This window comes from Planococcus citri, chromosome 5 (genome assembly GCF_950023065.1).
Source record: "Planococcus citri chromosome 5, ihPlaCitr1.1, whole genome shotgun sequence".
Taxonomy (NCBI): Eukaryota; Metazoa; Arthropoda; class Insecta; order Hemiptera; family Pseudococcidae; genus Planococcus; species Planococcus citri.
The window spans coordinates 10,794,527-10,807,464 of NC_088681.1; the positions used below are offsets into that span (position 1 = coordinate 10,794,527).

General features: G+C 31.4%; 1 long non-coding RNA gene across 1 annotated transcript; it reads right to left on the minus strand.

Annotated features, from left to right (window-relative positions):
* Positions 1-10,646: 10,646 nt before the first annotated feature.
* LOC135847722 (uncharacterized) lies at positions 10,647-11,621 on the minus strand. The gene is made up of 2 exons (XR_010559220.1): positions 11,175-11,621; positions 10,647-10,958 (listed from the first exon to the last, which is right to left on the minus strand). It is a non-coding gene; the product is annotated as an uncharacterized LOC135847722 (long non-coding RNA).
* Positions 11,622-12,938: the final 1,317 nt, after the last annotated feature.

Genomic DNA, 12,938 nt, shown 5'->3' on the forward strand with positions numbered 1-12,938 from the left:
ACCAAAAATGGTTTCGCACGACGAGATAAGTCATTCAACAACAAATAAATAAATTCACAACATTTTATTACTTACTTTCACCTGTCATTTAAGGCGAACAACGACGACATTTCAAAGTCAGAAAAATACATATTACCGACGAAATTAAAAATTTAAAAAATGCTAAAATTTGATTGGAAATACAAAAAAAAGGTTAAAAAACCAAGTACGAATAAATATTCATTGAAGTAGAAGGGCTTTTGTAGCCTTTGTGGGTCGGCCCCTCTTCCTTTTCTGCCCCAATGGAACGCCTATTATTTTTTTTCAAATTGGCATTTGAAAGTTTCGATCCAGATTTAAGGTACTTGAAATTATTTTTTCGAAATTTTGAAAATGTGTATTGAAGGTCCACATCAGGGTCTCGGAAAACATTTTTATCATATTTTTAATTTTAAGTCATTCCCTTTTTTATCCATATGCATTTGAAAAAACAAAATTATAAGACCTTTTTGCAGTGACTTTTTTTTTGCGTAATTTTGGTCAAAACAGCTGGAAATAATTATGTGAAAAATCATATTTTTTCCAGTACTCTTTCAAAAATGATGAACAAGTTGAAGAAAAAGACTGAAACTAGTACATTTTCTCGCCAGATGAGTAAAACAAAGACTAAAATTGGAACATTAAAATTTTTAAAAATAGCAGTGAATTGGGTTTTCATCTCTTGAAATCATGATAATTTGGGTGAAATTTTATTATTTTTTGTTCGTCGTGAATAATGTTATGCAGTCGTGTTTATTGTTATCTCATACTACATCCTCCGTCGTTCCTACCTACTTTACTGTCGGGCTTTATCCTGGCGTGAAAGTTGATATTTGATTGTCGTTCATTCAGCCTTTTTGGTCGTTACGTATGCTCGTCGTGATACTTGTTTTTTTGGTCGTGCAAAATATTAGTACCCATTTTTTTTTAAAGTGTTGAAAACATATTGTTAAAATTTTGCATAAAAACAAAAAAGTGTCAAAATATAAAACTTCCTACCTAAGTAAAAATTGTTAAAATTTTGCATAAAAAACAAAAAAAGTGTCTTGAATTTTAAAAATCAATAAAAACTACAGGGTACCCAGAAATATCGAGTACCCCTAAAAAAGTTTTCTACTAAAATACTTCGGTTGGTCAGTGGTCACAGTGAATGATATTAATGATAGCACATGATTGGTTGTTGGACTGGAGAGATAACATTCCACCAATCATATGCATCTATTTCACGTTGCCAACCTATATTTTTAATGAAAAACTTTCTTAGGGGTACTTGATATTTCTGGGCACCCTGTGTCTACGTAGTAGGTACCTACTACCTACCTAAAGTAAAAGTTTTCAAAAAATTGCATAAAAAACGTTGAAATTATAAAAAGCACAAAAATTATCAAAAAGAAAATGAATTTTAGTAAAATTTAATGAAAGCTGAATAAAAAGTGCTAAAAACATAATTATTAAAAATATGCATAAAAACAAAAACAAGTCAAAATAGATAAAAAAAATTGCTGAGAAGCGATGAAATTTCACTGAAACATAGCATGAATTTCTCGAAAATACACATAAAATAAAAGCACAGAAAACAGGTCAGAGTTGTTCAAAAATTCCAAACAATAAAATTTAAGGTTGAATATTTTAGCAAAAATTTAGTGTTGAAAATATATCGAAATAATAAGGCACGAAAAACACAAACAAAACTTTAAAATCAATAATAATTCACTAAAATTGACTATTTATTTCAGTAAAATTTTATGAAATCAGCATGAAGAAATTTTGAATAAAAAACGTTAAAATAAAATAAAAACACAAAAAAACGTAAAAGTAAATGAAAATAACCAAAAAGTAATGAGATATTATTTGAAGGTGAAAATAGCACGTAGAGTGTTACAAATATGGTTAAACCACATAAAAAAACAAACAAAAAAATCATAAAAATGATTAAAACTTATCAAAAAGTGATTAAATATAGGTGTAAAATTATATGAAAACACAAAAATATGGTAAAATTGTTTCGAAAAGTAATAAAGTTTGGAAAAATTTGAGAAAAATTGCATAAAAGTGTTCTGAACATGTTAAAAAAAAAAAGTAAAAACACAAAAAATTACCAAAAAGTGATGAAATATTGGGGGATATCGGCGGAAAATTCATTAAGAAGTAGGTAAAGGAACTATATGTTAAAATGATATAAAAAAACAAAAAAGCGTCAAAATAAATGAACATTATTAAAAATTAATGAAACATAATGGAATTTCAACAAATTGCACGAAAAGTGTTAAAAATCGTATTAGAGTAACTCTAATACGATTTTTAACACACTGTTACATTAAAAAAAAAAAACAAAAAACAAAAAATGCATTAAAATAAATGAAACGCTCAAAAGTAGAGAAAACCGGTTAAAGTGGTGTAAAAAACACTAAATAGCAATAAAATCGATGAAATTTCAGTAAAACTTGAATAATATTTCATCGATTTAATATTTAATGATGTTTTTGTTAATTCAGCATGTTTTTAACGTTATTGGAGCAATTTCTGCCCAGTTTCGTATAAATTTCATCACTTCTCGATGATTTACAGAGTTTCAAAAATGCTTCAAACTGTTTTTTGAGTAGTTTTTAAAATGTTTTATGCAGATTTTGCTGCATTTTAGCAAAATCCCTATAAAATTTCTCAACTTTTGTCGCATTATTCTTCTGTCAATCCACAAATTCACCAACTTTTTTCTCTCAAAATGAAATCAGGTAGGTAGCACAATAATTATATGTACATTGTACTTGTACGATGCTCGTAATAAATTATTCTACAATGCTTTGAAACTTTGTGAAATTTTATGTATTTCACTTGAGAAAAAAAAATCATAATTTTCAATTTTCTCAACTTGAAGATCATTTTTGTCAACGTCAAATGAGAGACGTATTTTCTGACCCCCCCCCCCCCCCACTGATCGATCAAGCCTTACGATTCCAATTCACCCAGATGTTGATTTTTTAGTCTTTCTTGGAATGCTCCCCCCTTCCTCTCTCCTCTAATATGTTCATCTCGAAAGAAATTACGATTTGATTTTTTTTTTGTGACAGTAATAATTTAATGCTGTTGTTTTTTAAATTTCTGGCCCAAAAATAATTCGTATTGAATACTGAACTAAGTATTTTTTTTAAATGTTTGAATATTCGTTACGCTGCAACGAGCGTCAAATGCAACGAAAAAAAAAGAAGCCACCCGAGTTCAAAGTAGACCCGAACGAATTAACTACGGTGATTTATTTACGCGGTTCTTTTTTTAATTAGTCTAGACAAATAGTTGAACGGACCCGAATTACTTACTAAATCATATTATAAATTTTCACGCGCTTTTGGTACGGTATCAAGTATTCGGCACAGCCACAGCTTCGGCCTGAAAATCAGTCCCTAGCCCGTCAATTATGCGGTGTGTATTGCGAACACGGTGGGTACTCGTAGATCGTAAACTGGGCTCTAAATACGAGTACGGCGAAGGAAACTTGTAAAATAACCCTCAAAGGAATAAATGGGCTAATTTGAAAGTAGTACTAGATGCCGTGAAAAGAGATTAGACAGTGTTAAACGTTATCAACGGTCAAGTTAATTATTCTCCGGCCAGTCTATAATTAAAGGGAAAACCTCTCTTAAACTTATCTCGGACGTAAACGCCATTAAACATTTACCCACCACGTTGTACTAGTACGAGTACAATGTTTACGAGGTTTGTGTTCGCGTTACTCGTATTTTGTAGGCGAGAAGAGTAAATTTTCAAAAAACACTCTTCCTAGAGAGCTTTTAATTTAACACTCGGACGAGTTGGACGCCTTGGTCGTGCTTTTGTTGTGGTCAATTAGAGACGATAAAAAAAGACGAACGAGTGTCGAACGTGTGTTAGACCCTCCCCTCCTCCTGGGTTGGTAAAAAGGGACAATTTAAAGTGTATTTTTGTATACCTTTACCTACCTATTTCGAGTACTAGAAAATTTGAAAATCTCGTCTTATATAATATGTGAACAGTGTAAAAACCTCTTCTCTCTATTTTTTTTTTTTTTGGTAAAGGAGGTTCTAGAGGTACACCTACGCACTCGGTAATGAAACGAAAATGGGGTACTCGGTAAGCTTTGATTGCTCCTTCTGGGCACAAATATCCGCAACCCTACGAACCTAGCAGCTTGGAAATAATGCCACGTTTTATCGCCAAGGCAAAGCAGGCACGTCGTTCTCAACTCCTCAAGTACCAACAAAATATACGTACTGCAACATCTTCCATTCCCGCACAATCTCTGTTTACCTTCGACTTTCACAACTGTATCGTGCTAGTGGGAAAAAAATCATCGCAATATTCGTCCTTTTTTACTCCCCCTTTCGGTTGTTTGGCGATATTAAAATCTAATTATCGAATAGTTTGGTGCCCATTAAGAAACGAAATACATTAATGGAAATTTTAAATATTATTATCTACCCTTATAAACTTTCGCACTCCGTAGTGGATTTTTTTCTCGTCTTTCTCTTGACCCAGCTGTCAAGAATTTTAACACCATTACCGAGCAGGTTTTTTTTTACGTTAAGAAATAAGCGTCGTTGGTGAGATGATGATGCTGCTGGGGTGACGATATTTTAATAAACAACATTTCCGCATTAAATATTCGACGTGATTTTACTATTACTCTACCCTCTCAACTGGCGCGCTTTTTTTTCTCCTCTGGCGTGTTTTTAAAACTTTCTTTATATTTTTTGAAATAAATTCGACGTTTAATTCTTTCGGATTACAGCGATTATTTTTACGTTTTTAGCGTCTCTCTTTCTTTCGTTTTTCTAGCTCGTGAAACGTAGATTCAATTGCGAGGAAAATGTGAAAGTATTTTGGATTTTTTTTTTCGTCGTCGTCGTCGTTTTTTATCCCTTCATCAACGCGGTGTTCTTTCTTGTTAAACATCGAAAAAGCAGCGAAGGAACTGAGGAGGGTTTATCTTTCGGTGAAAGTTCGATGAAAATGAATTATAGCTTACTTATTATTTCCTACCTAATAATTTTGGTTGAATTTTCAACGTGAGAATAAGTAGGTATTTGTATAAGTAGGTACATATTATAGTGCTCTTTCCATATATCGAAAGGGTATTGCATAATTTGTATCTACTCGTAATAATACCTCGATTTCAAAATAAATCTACGAGTAAATTACTAAAATTTTAATTAAATGAAATAATTTGTTCGAATTTCAATTACTCCTAATTACACCATTTGAAATACTGCATAAAATGAACGTGAATTAACTCCATTTTCATATTTTTTGACTCAGTTCTTTATGTAGATTGATTCTGAAATCGAAGTAATATAGAAAATCAGCGCCCATAAACTCTAATTCACCATATTGTCAACCCTTTCGATTGACTTTGGCAAATATTTTCAAAATCTTTTCGTGACAGTTCAAATTCAAAATTTATTTTTCCAGATTTCTTTTAAATAAAAAAATTATTGATCAAGAACGCCTAAACGAAAAAATTGAAATTTGATTCATAGGAACCCTATATTTGACATTCTTAGTCGATTGATGATGGTAATGGTTACAAACTGTTCTGGAGCCTCCAGCGAATTTCGGTGAACTTTTCCTAATTTTCAAAACTAATCACTGGAGAAATTTGAACCAGCACAAAAAGATTTTTAAAATACATATGAGCCTAATTTCATTGAAAGGGTCACAAAGATGATAAATCTGAAATTATAGATGCTGAATTTCATTTTTCACTCCACTTTTACATGCATTCTTTCAAAAACTGGAGAATCGAAAAAATTTCTGGAGACTCCAGAATGGTTTGAAACCATTATCAATCGACTCGGGAAAGTTAGAAATAGAGTACAAAAATCTCATTTCAGCTTTTTAGTGTGCGTAGCACACTATTGGTTTCGCTTTGAGAAATGAAATTTTATTGGAACTGAATGTTCTCTTAAGCTATCCAACCGTTTTTTGTACCTATTGGACACCATTTGAGAATCATTAAGGCGGAGGGAATAGATTAATTTTCATTCAATTCGGATGGGTAATTGCTGAGTAATTGCAATTTTAGTTCATTATTTTAATGCATTAAATCCTAAAAAAGGGAAAAGGGGACTTGTAGAACACCTGCCACTCATTGTACCCTGCTATACCCCCAGTCTATTCCATCACCAGCTGTGTTTCATTGTACCCTGTTACACCCCCAGTCTGTTAGCTGTAAATTCCAAGTGGGCGTGGTTTGGTGGGGCGTTTACCAAACAAATATATTATTTTAATGCCCTAACCCTCGTAGCAAAGTTGTGGCTGAGTGGTTAGGGCATGTAAGTAGGAATAGGAAATTTAGGGACCCAGGTTCGAATCCCCGTGAGGTAAGTAGGTAGGTGACGGATTTTTCGTAGAAAAATTGGATAGGTAAATGCTTTGGAGTTACTATGTAGTACATGGTAATGGGGCAAAAATAATGCTGAAACTGAGTTATGAATTATGATATCATTTGCTAACTAAAAATTCATTTCATTAATTTTTTGTCTACCTATAACCATAAGTATAAAGTAAGAATTACTTGACATGAATAATTTTTAACTTTTTACTTATAATTTAAAAATTACTTCAAAATGAGAAATTAAACTAATTTTTGTACAATTGAAACATGTAATTTTTATTATCATGATTTAGTAAAAATTATTAAAACAAAATGATTTTTACTATTGGTACCTATAGCAAAATTTATTAAAATGATAAGTTTTACTATAGGATTACAGTAAAAATTATTGAATGGGATCTGGTACTTAATTGTGAGTATTCAGTTAAATTTTTTTGTGAAAATTACCCATATTTTTTTCGTGTAATAGACAATGCAAATTCTTAACATCGGTATTTTATAAGATTTAATTCTTAATTTAATAAAAAGCAAGTTCTGAAAATTGGTTTGAAAATTTATAAATTTGAAGACAATGGAAATTCTAAAAAAAATAATATGAAAATTTGTTTTCATTGACGCTGAGAATTCCAAAAATTGATTAAAAGTTCTGTAAGTTGCAGATAATGTGAACTTGAAAATTATATGAAATAAGTATTGTAATATTTATGAAGAAGATGAGAATTCTGAAAAATTGGAGGCAATGTGAATTCCAAAAATTGAGTAAACGTTTTACAATTTGTGGACAATATGAACTTGAAAATTGAATTTGAAATTTTTTAATTTAAAGACAATAAGAATTCTGAAAAATTATTTAAAATTTGACTATTTAGAGTCGATGTGAATTCTAAAAATTGATTGCAAATTTCCTAACTCAGCAGCAATGCAAAATTCTGAAAATTTATTGAAAACTTTATGAAATTGTAGCGATGGGGAATTCGGGAAATCGATTTGAAATTTTGTAAATTTTAAAACAATGCAAACTATGAAAAACAACTAGAAATTTCTTAATTTAGAAGCAATACAAGCTTATAAATTATTCTGAAATACCTATTGTAATTTGGAAAATATAAAAACACTGAAAAACAATTATTATTTTGAAGCAGTGAGAGTTTCAAAAATTCTCATCTAGTTTCATTCAGACGTTCTCAGACCATGAATTTTCATTCGCTGGAGAAAATTTTGGATTTGAACCGACGCGAAAATATTCTGAAAATTTGTGCCCAATTTGACTGTACTTAAGGGTCATACAGATGGTTAATCCGAGTTTATAGGCATTGCCACCCATTTTGAAGTGTTTTTTTTTCAAAAACTGGAGAATCCGGAAATCCATGCTGGAGGCTCCAGAACGGTTCGAAACCATCACCAATCGACTCGCGAGACCGAAAATAGGCTGCAAACCAAATTTCAGCTTTCCAAGTCAATTTGGTAAAATTTTGATTTTTTTTCATCATTTTTTGGGTTCAAATTGAATTTTTTAAAAATTATCAAAAATCCACAAATAACTTCCATGTACTAATAACTAAGTGATTCATCTACCATAAACTTTTGGTATATAGTGGTAATTTACGATAAATTGAGGGCCATTCTCATCGGTAGTAAGTTGAGGTAAATTACCTGTATTGTACAGTAATTTACCATAAGTTACCTGTCAGTAAAGATTTACCATAAATGATCTGTATGACTGTTAGTAATTTACCGTTATTGCTGGCAAATTACCGTAAATTGTTGGTAATTTACCGTAAATTGTTGGTAAGTTACCGTAAATTGTTGGTAATTTACCGTAAATTGTTGGTAATTTACCGTAAATTAATGGTAATTTACCAGAAATAATCGAAAATTTACCGTGAATTGTTGGTAATTTACCGTTAATTTGTTGGTAATTTACCATAGATTGTTGGTAATTTAACTTAAATTATTGGTAATTTACCGTAAATTGTTGGTAATCTACAGTGAATTGTTGGTAATTTGCCGGAAATTGTTGGTAAATTACCGTAAATTGTTGATAATTTACTGTAAATTGTTGGTAATTTACTGTAAATTGTTGCCATTGTTGGTAATTTACTGAAAATAATTAGTAATTTACCGTAAATTGTTGGTAATTTACGGTAAATAAGTGACGACAAAGCTTTTCAGTTTCAGTTTCTAGTTTTAGTTTCACTTATTTTTACATCAAATTTAGAGTATTTCAAAAATTTAGCAAAACAATAAATTACATACCTAAATTTTGGTTTAAAATTTTTCGTTTCAGTTTTCCTTTTTTTAGTTTCCGTTTATAGTTTTTAGTTTCAGTTTTACTGGTTTCCGTTTCAGTTTTTAACCCGTTTCTGTTTTCCATAACACGCTTTTAATTATTTTCCATGGTAATTTACTGTGTATTGTTCGTGTTTTACCGTAAATAATTGATAATTTACCGCTGATTGTTAATTATTGGTAATTGTGAGCAACTTACCTCGAAGTGTCAGAAATTACCCATAAATTTTCAGTAATTTACTGTAAATTTTCAGTACATTCCAAGTAACTTTTTGTAATTGTCAGTAATTTACCATTTATGGTAATTTTTTGGTAATGAAATGCAAAATGCATATTGAAAATCGTGATATTACCACGAATCAACATTGGTGGTAATTCACTCTAAAGTAGTGGTAATTTTTCTTGAATTGTCGCTAATATTCATAAGTCAAGAATCCTAGTTTACTGAACGTGAATGAAATGATTCGTAAATTACTCTACATGATGGTAATTACCGTATTTCATAGGTAATTTACAGTAAATTTCCGTAATTTACGGTAAATTGTGGTAATTTTTGGTAAATTTTAGCAATTCAGTAATTTAAAATAAATTTCAGTAATTCAGTCATTTACAGTAAATCTTAGTAATTTAGTAATTTACAGTAAATTTCAGTAATTCAGTAATTTACAGTAAATTTCAGTAATTCAATAATTTACAGTAAATTTCAGTAATTTAGTAATTTACAGTAAATTTCAGTAATTCAGTAATTTACAGTAAATTTTAGTAATTCAGTAATTTACAGTAAATTTCAGTAATTCAGTAATTTACTCTTGGTGGTCGGTAATCAACTACTGCGAAGTTAGAGTAAGTAATTCATGGTTTGATGTAATTTTCAGAACATTTCAACTTTTATTTTAACAAAAATTTTCATTCATACTTTTTTTTCAATTAAAATAATTCCTCTCACTTTACTCTTTCCCTTCATCATTAATACATCTCGAAATCCAAAAACACAATATCTCCAAAATAAGTACACCATCTATAGGCTTACGCATACGTATATAGGTGCTTTTACCATAATATTTATAACAGCTCGTGCAGATTTTTCGTTTTTTTTTTCGCGGTAATATTTTCCACTACGTTAACGAAAATGCAATTTTCCTATGAAAAGCTCGTCGTCGCCGCTTCTTCATCCAACTTAATAATCCAAAACAGCCCTTATTGCAGAGGATATTGATTCAATGTAGCGTGTCATTTAACTCCGGTATTATCCTCGTTTTCTATACTTTGGCAAAATCGAACACTTCTCCCCTTACTCTTAGCTTTCTGCTCGCCTGTGTGCGTATAGTACGTATATCGACGAAATATGAGATCATCAATTTTTACGAGTATTTCATTTTTACCTCCACCTTATTCATCTTTACAGCCGTCGCTTCATCTTATATGTTTTCAAGATGGGAAAAAAATACTACGAGGTGAAAAAAATTTACTCCGAAACGATAACCGATATGTGATTGAGATTTGAGGGTAAGTTATATGACATCTTTTTTTTTTACATCGTTCATCGTCGAAATCTTCGCAATATATTATTTCTTGTTTCACTTTCAGACAAACGTTTTAATAGACACGTTATTTTAGGTAGGACGTAGGAGATGAAATAAATATCTATGTAAACAATATGGGTATAGTACGTACGTTATTCGGTTGGTACAATTACTTATTTTTTTCTTTTTTTGATTCATATCAGCCAAGGAAACGGGGTCTATGATTGATGAACTATTCCCATCAATTTGTGGTTGCTGAATTTCAATACAAGTTTACCTTTCATTTTATTTTTCAGGTTTCAATCCGTCTCCTTGGTCATTCACACGTTTCAGGGTATGAGGGGAGAGAGGGATTATTTAATGTAAATAATAATCCTATCGTCGAATTTATTCAACATTTGACTGTACCTATGTTGTACTTTCAAATAAAAAAATAATGAATGCTGAAATGAAAACACGGTAATTAAGTATATTTTTTAAATATTCCGCCAACAAAATATAAACAACGTAAAATAAGGATTAATATCTTGAAATACAAAAGCATACGCCGTTATTCTGACACCATCCATTACAGGGGAACATTTCGCAGTGATCTGCGCACCCCTTATCACACTCCTCATAACTTGAGAACGTCCTGTCATAGTTTTTACAAGGTGGAACATGGCCAGTAGAACCTCGACGAACCTGATGACTACTCCGACGACCAGTACATATTCCAATCAGAACAACCAGCATGAAAAGTTGAGTCACTGATAACCTCACTAAAACATTTTTATCAATAATTCAGAAAACGGTGTACCACCTATATTAAGGATGAAAGAGTTGGTTTTGATTGAGGGGGAGGGAGGGGTGCTTTGAGAGAAAAACTTGAAAATGAATAAGTAGGTCTAAATAAGCATAGAACTACGATCATGAAATTTTTGTGTAATTATCTTGGCAAATTATTAATCATCTAAATAATGAATAAAGTTACGCACTTGCACTTAATTTTCCTAAATATGAAGTAGAAATAATTCTTTCCTTGGATTTTCAAACAAACTTCGAACTCAAAATTAAACAAACGAATAAACTTATTGGTTAAATCTTCCAAAACAGCTATAATTATATTGTACTTAGTAAGTATGTACTTTGAGATCGCATTGAGCTTATTAATCAATTAATAACGTAAGTTGGTATTTTAACGAATTTTAATGAGCTTTGCCCACCTTGAAAAAATCATCCCACTTTTAAAGCCAATTTTTTCATATTTTTCAAAACTACGTAAGTATTGCCTATTACAAAATATTACATCAATTAGCACTATAAATGAATAAATCAAGAATGTCCCCAGTCACAACAACTTGTGGGTGGGGCAAGAGTATTGGTAAGAATAAGAATACATAGCATCATTTACACATTAGTATCTAACATCTAATATATCCATAACATTTTACAATAACTAAATCTTATGTTAAAAGTAACTTAGCATTAGGACATCTTACACCAGATTCTACAGGGTGGCCAGAAATATCGGGTACCCCTAAGAAAGTTTTTCATTAAAAATATAGGTTGGCAACGTGAAATAGATGCATATGATTGGTGGAATGTTATCTCTCCGGTCCAACAACCAATCATGTGTTATCATTATTATCATTCACTGTGACCAACCGAAGTATTTAGTTAGAAAACTTTTTTAGGGGTACCCGATATTTCTGGCCACCCTGTACCTAATCTTAAGGTACCTATTCTTAAGCTAAATTATGATACCCCACCCACAGAATAGTTACCTGCAGGGATCTCCAGTCAGGAAAAGAAATGTTGGGGCCGGGCTCTTCTACTCTCTTTGTCCTGGTATGGCCCACCCTTGGGAGGCTTCTTCACAACTGTAACGGGCCTTCAGAGTGTTAGCTTAAAATGCCCTTGAATGCATGAGAACCAGTTTTTCAGGGGGTATCAAAATATGTAACTAGATAGAAGACCAACAGTTCAAAATTCACGGTTTATTTAATATTTTACAGCATGCATAGGTAAGTCTAGGTACTGATTAAAACTGTCACACAATACAAGTACACAAATCATAAAACATTAAATTGAGGAAATAAAATTACAAATTAACTATGTTTGATGAAGGGGGTGGCCAAATCATTGTCAGAATCGTCCTTGTCTTCATTCACAGATGATGGATTGTCTTCTGATTCACTATTATACCCCAAATTGACAATAACTTCATCAATTTTGTCAGGATTGTTTTTATAGTATTCATCTTCTAGACTAATTACGTGTTTCATGAACCCTCTTGTACAAGTATCTTCAGCTGTGTTGTAACTGAGGCAATAGATTGACTGGACACTTCGTGAAGTTTTTGAAGACACAAATCACCAGTTACATTTACTTCTCTAGCTTTTGTTTTGATTTTGCACATGTGCCATCTCAATAATGTTCAATTTGCACATATTAAGGGGGGGGGGGTAGTCTTGAAATCCGGTGACCAGCTGCTCTTATCATTTCATCAGCAATGTATTTTTTTCTCTTTAGGCTCATGTAATTTGATGAAATTGTATAATTCAAATTTTAACATTTTATCAGAAAATGTAGTTTGGTGTCTGGTAAACCATTCCTTTAAAACTGGTTTTGTGCAATATTTAGTTAGAACCTTGTCGATTGCTTTTCTGTGATAGGGAGCATTATCCATAACAATAATGGAGTTCAGAGGTAAGCTAGGAATAAGTTGATTAGTGATCCATTTGAAAAATAATTCCAAA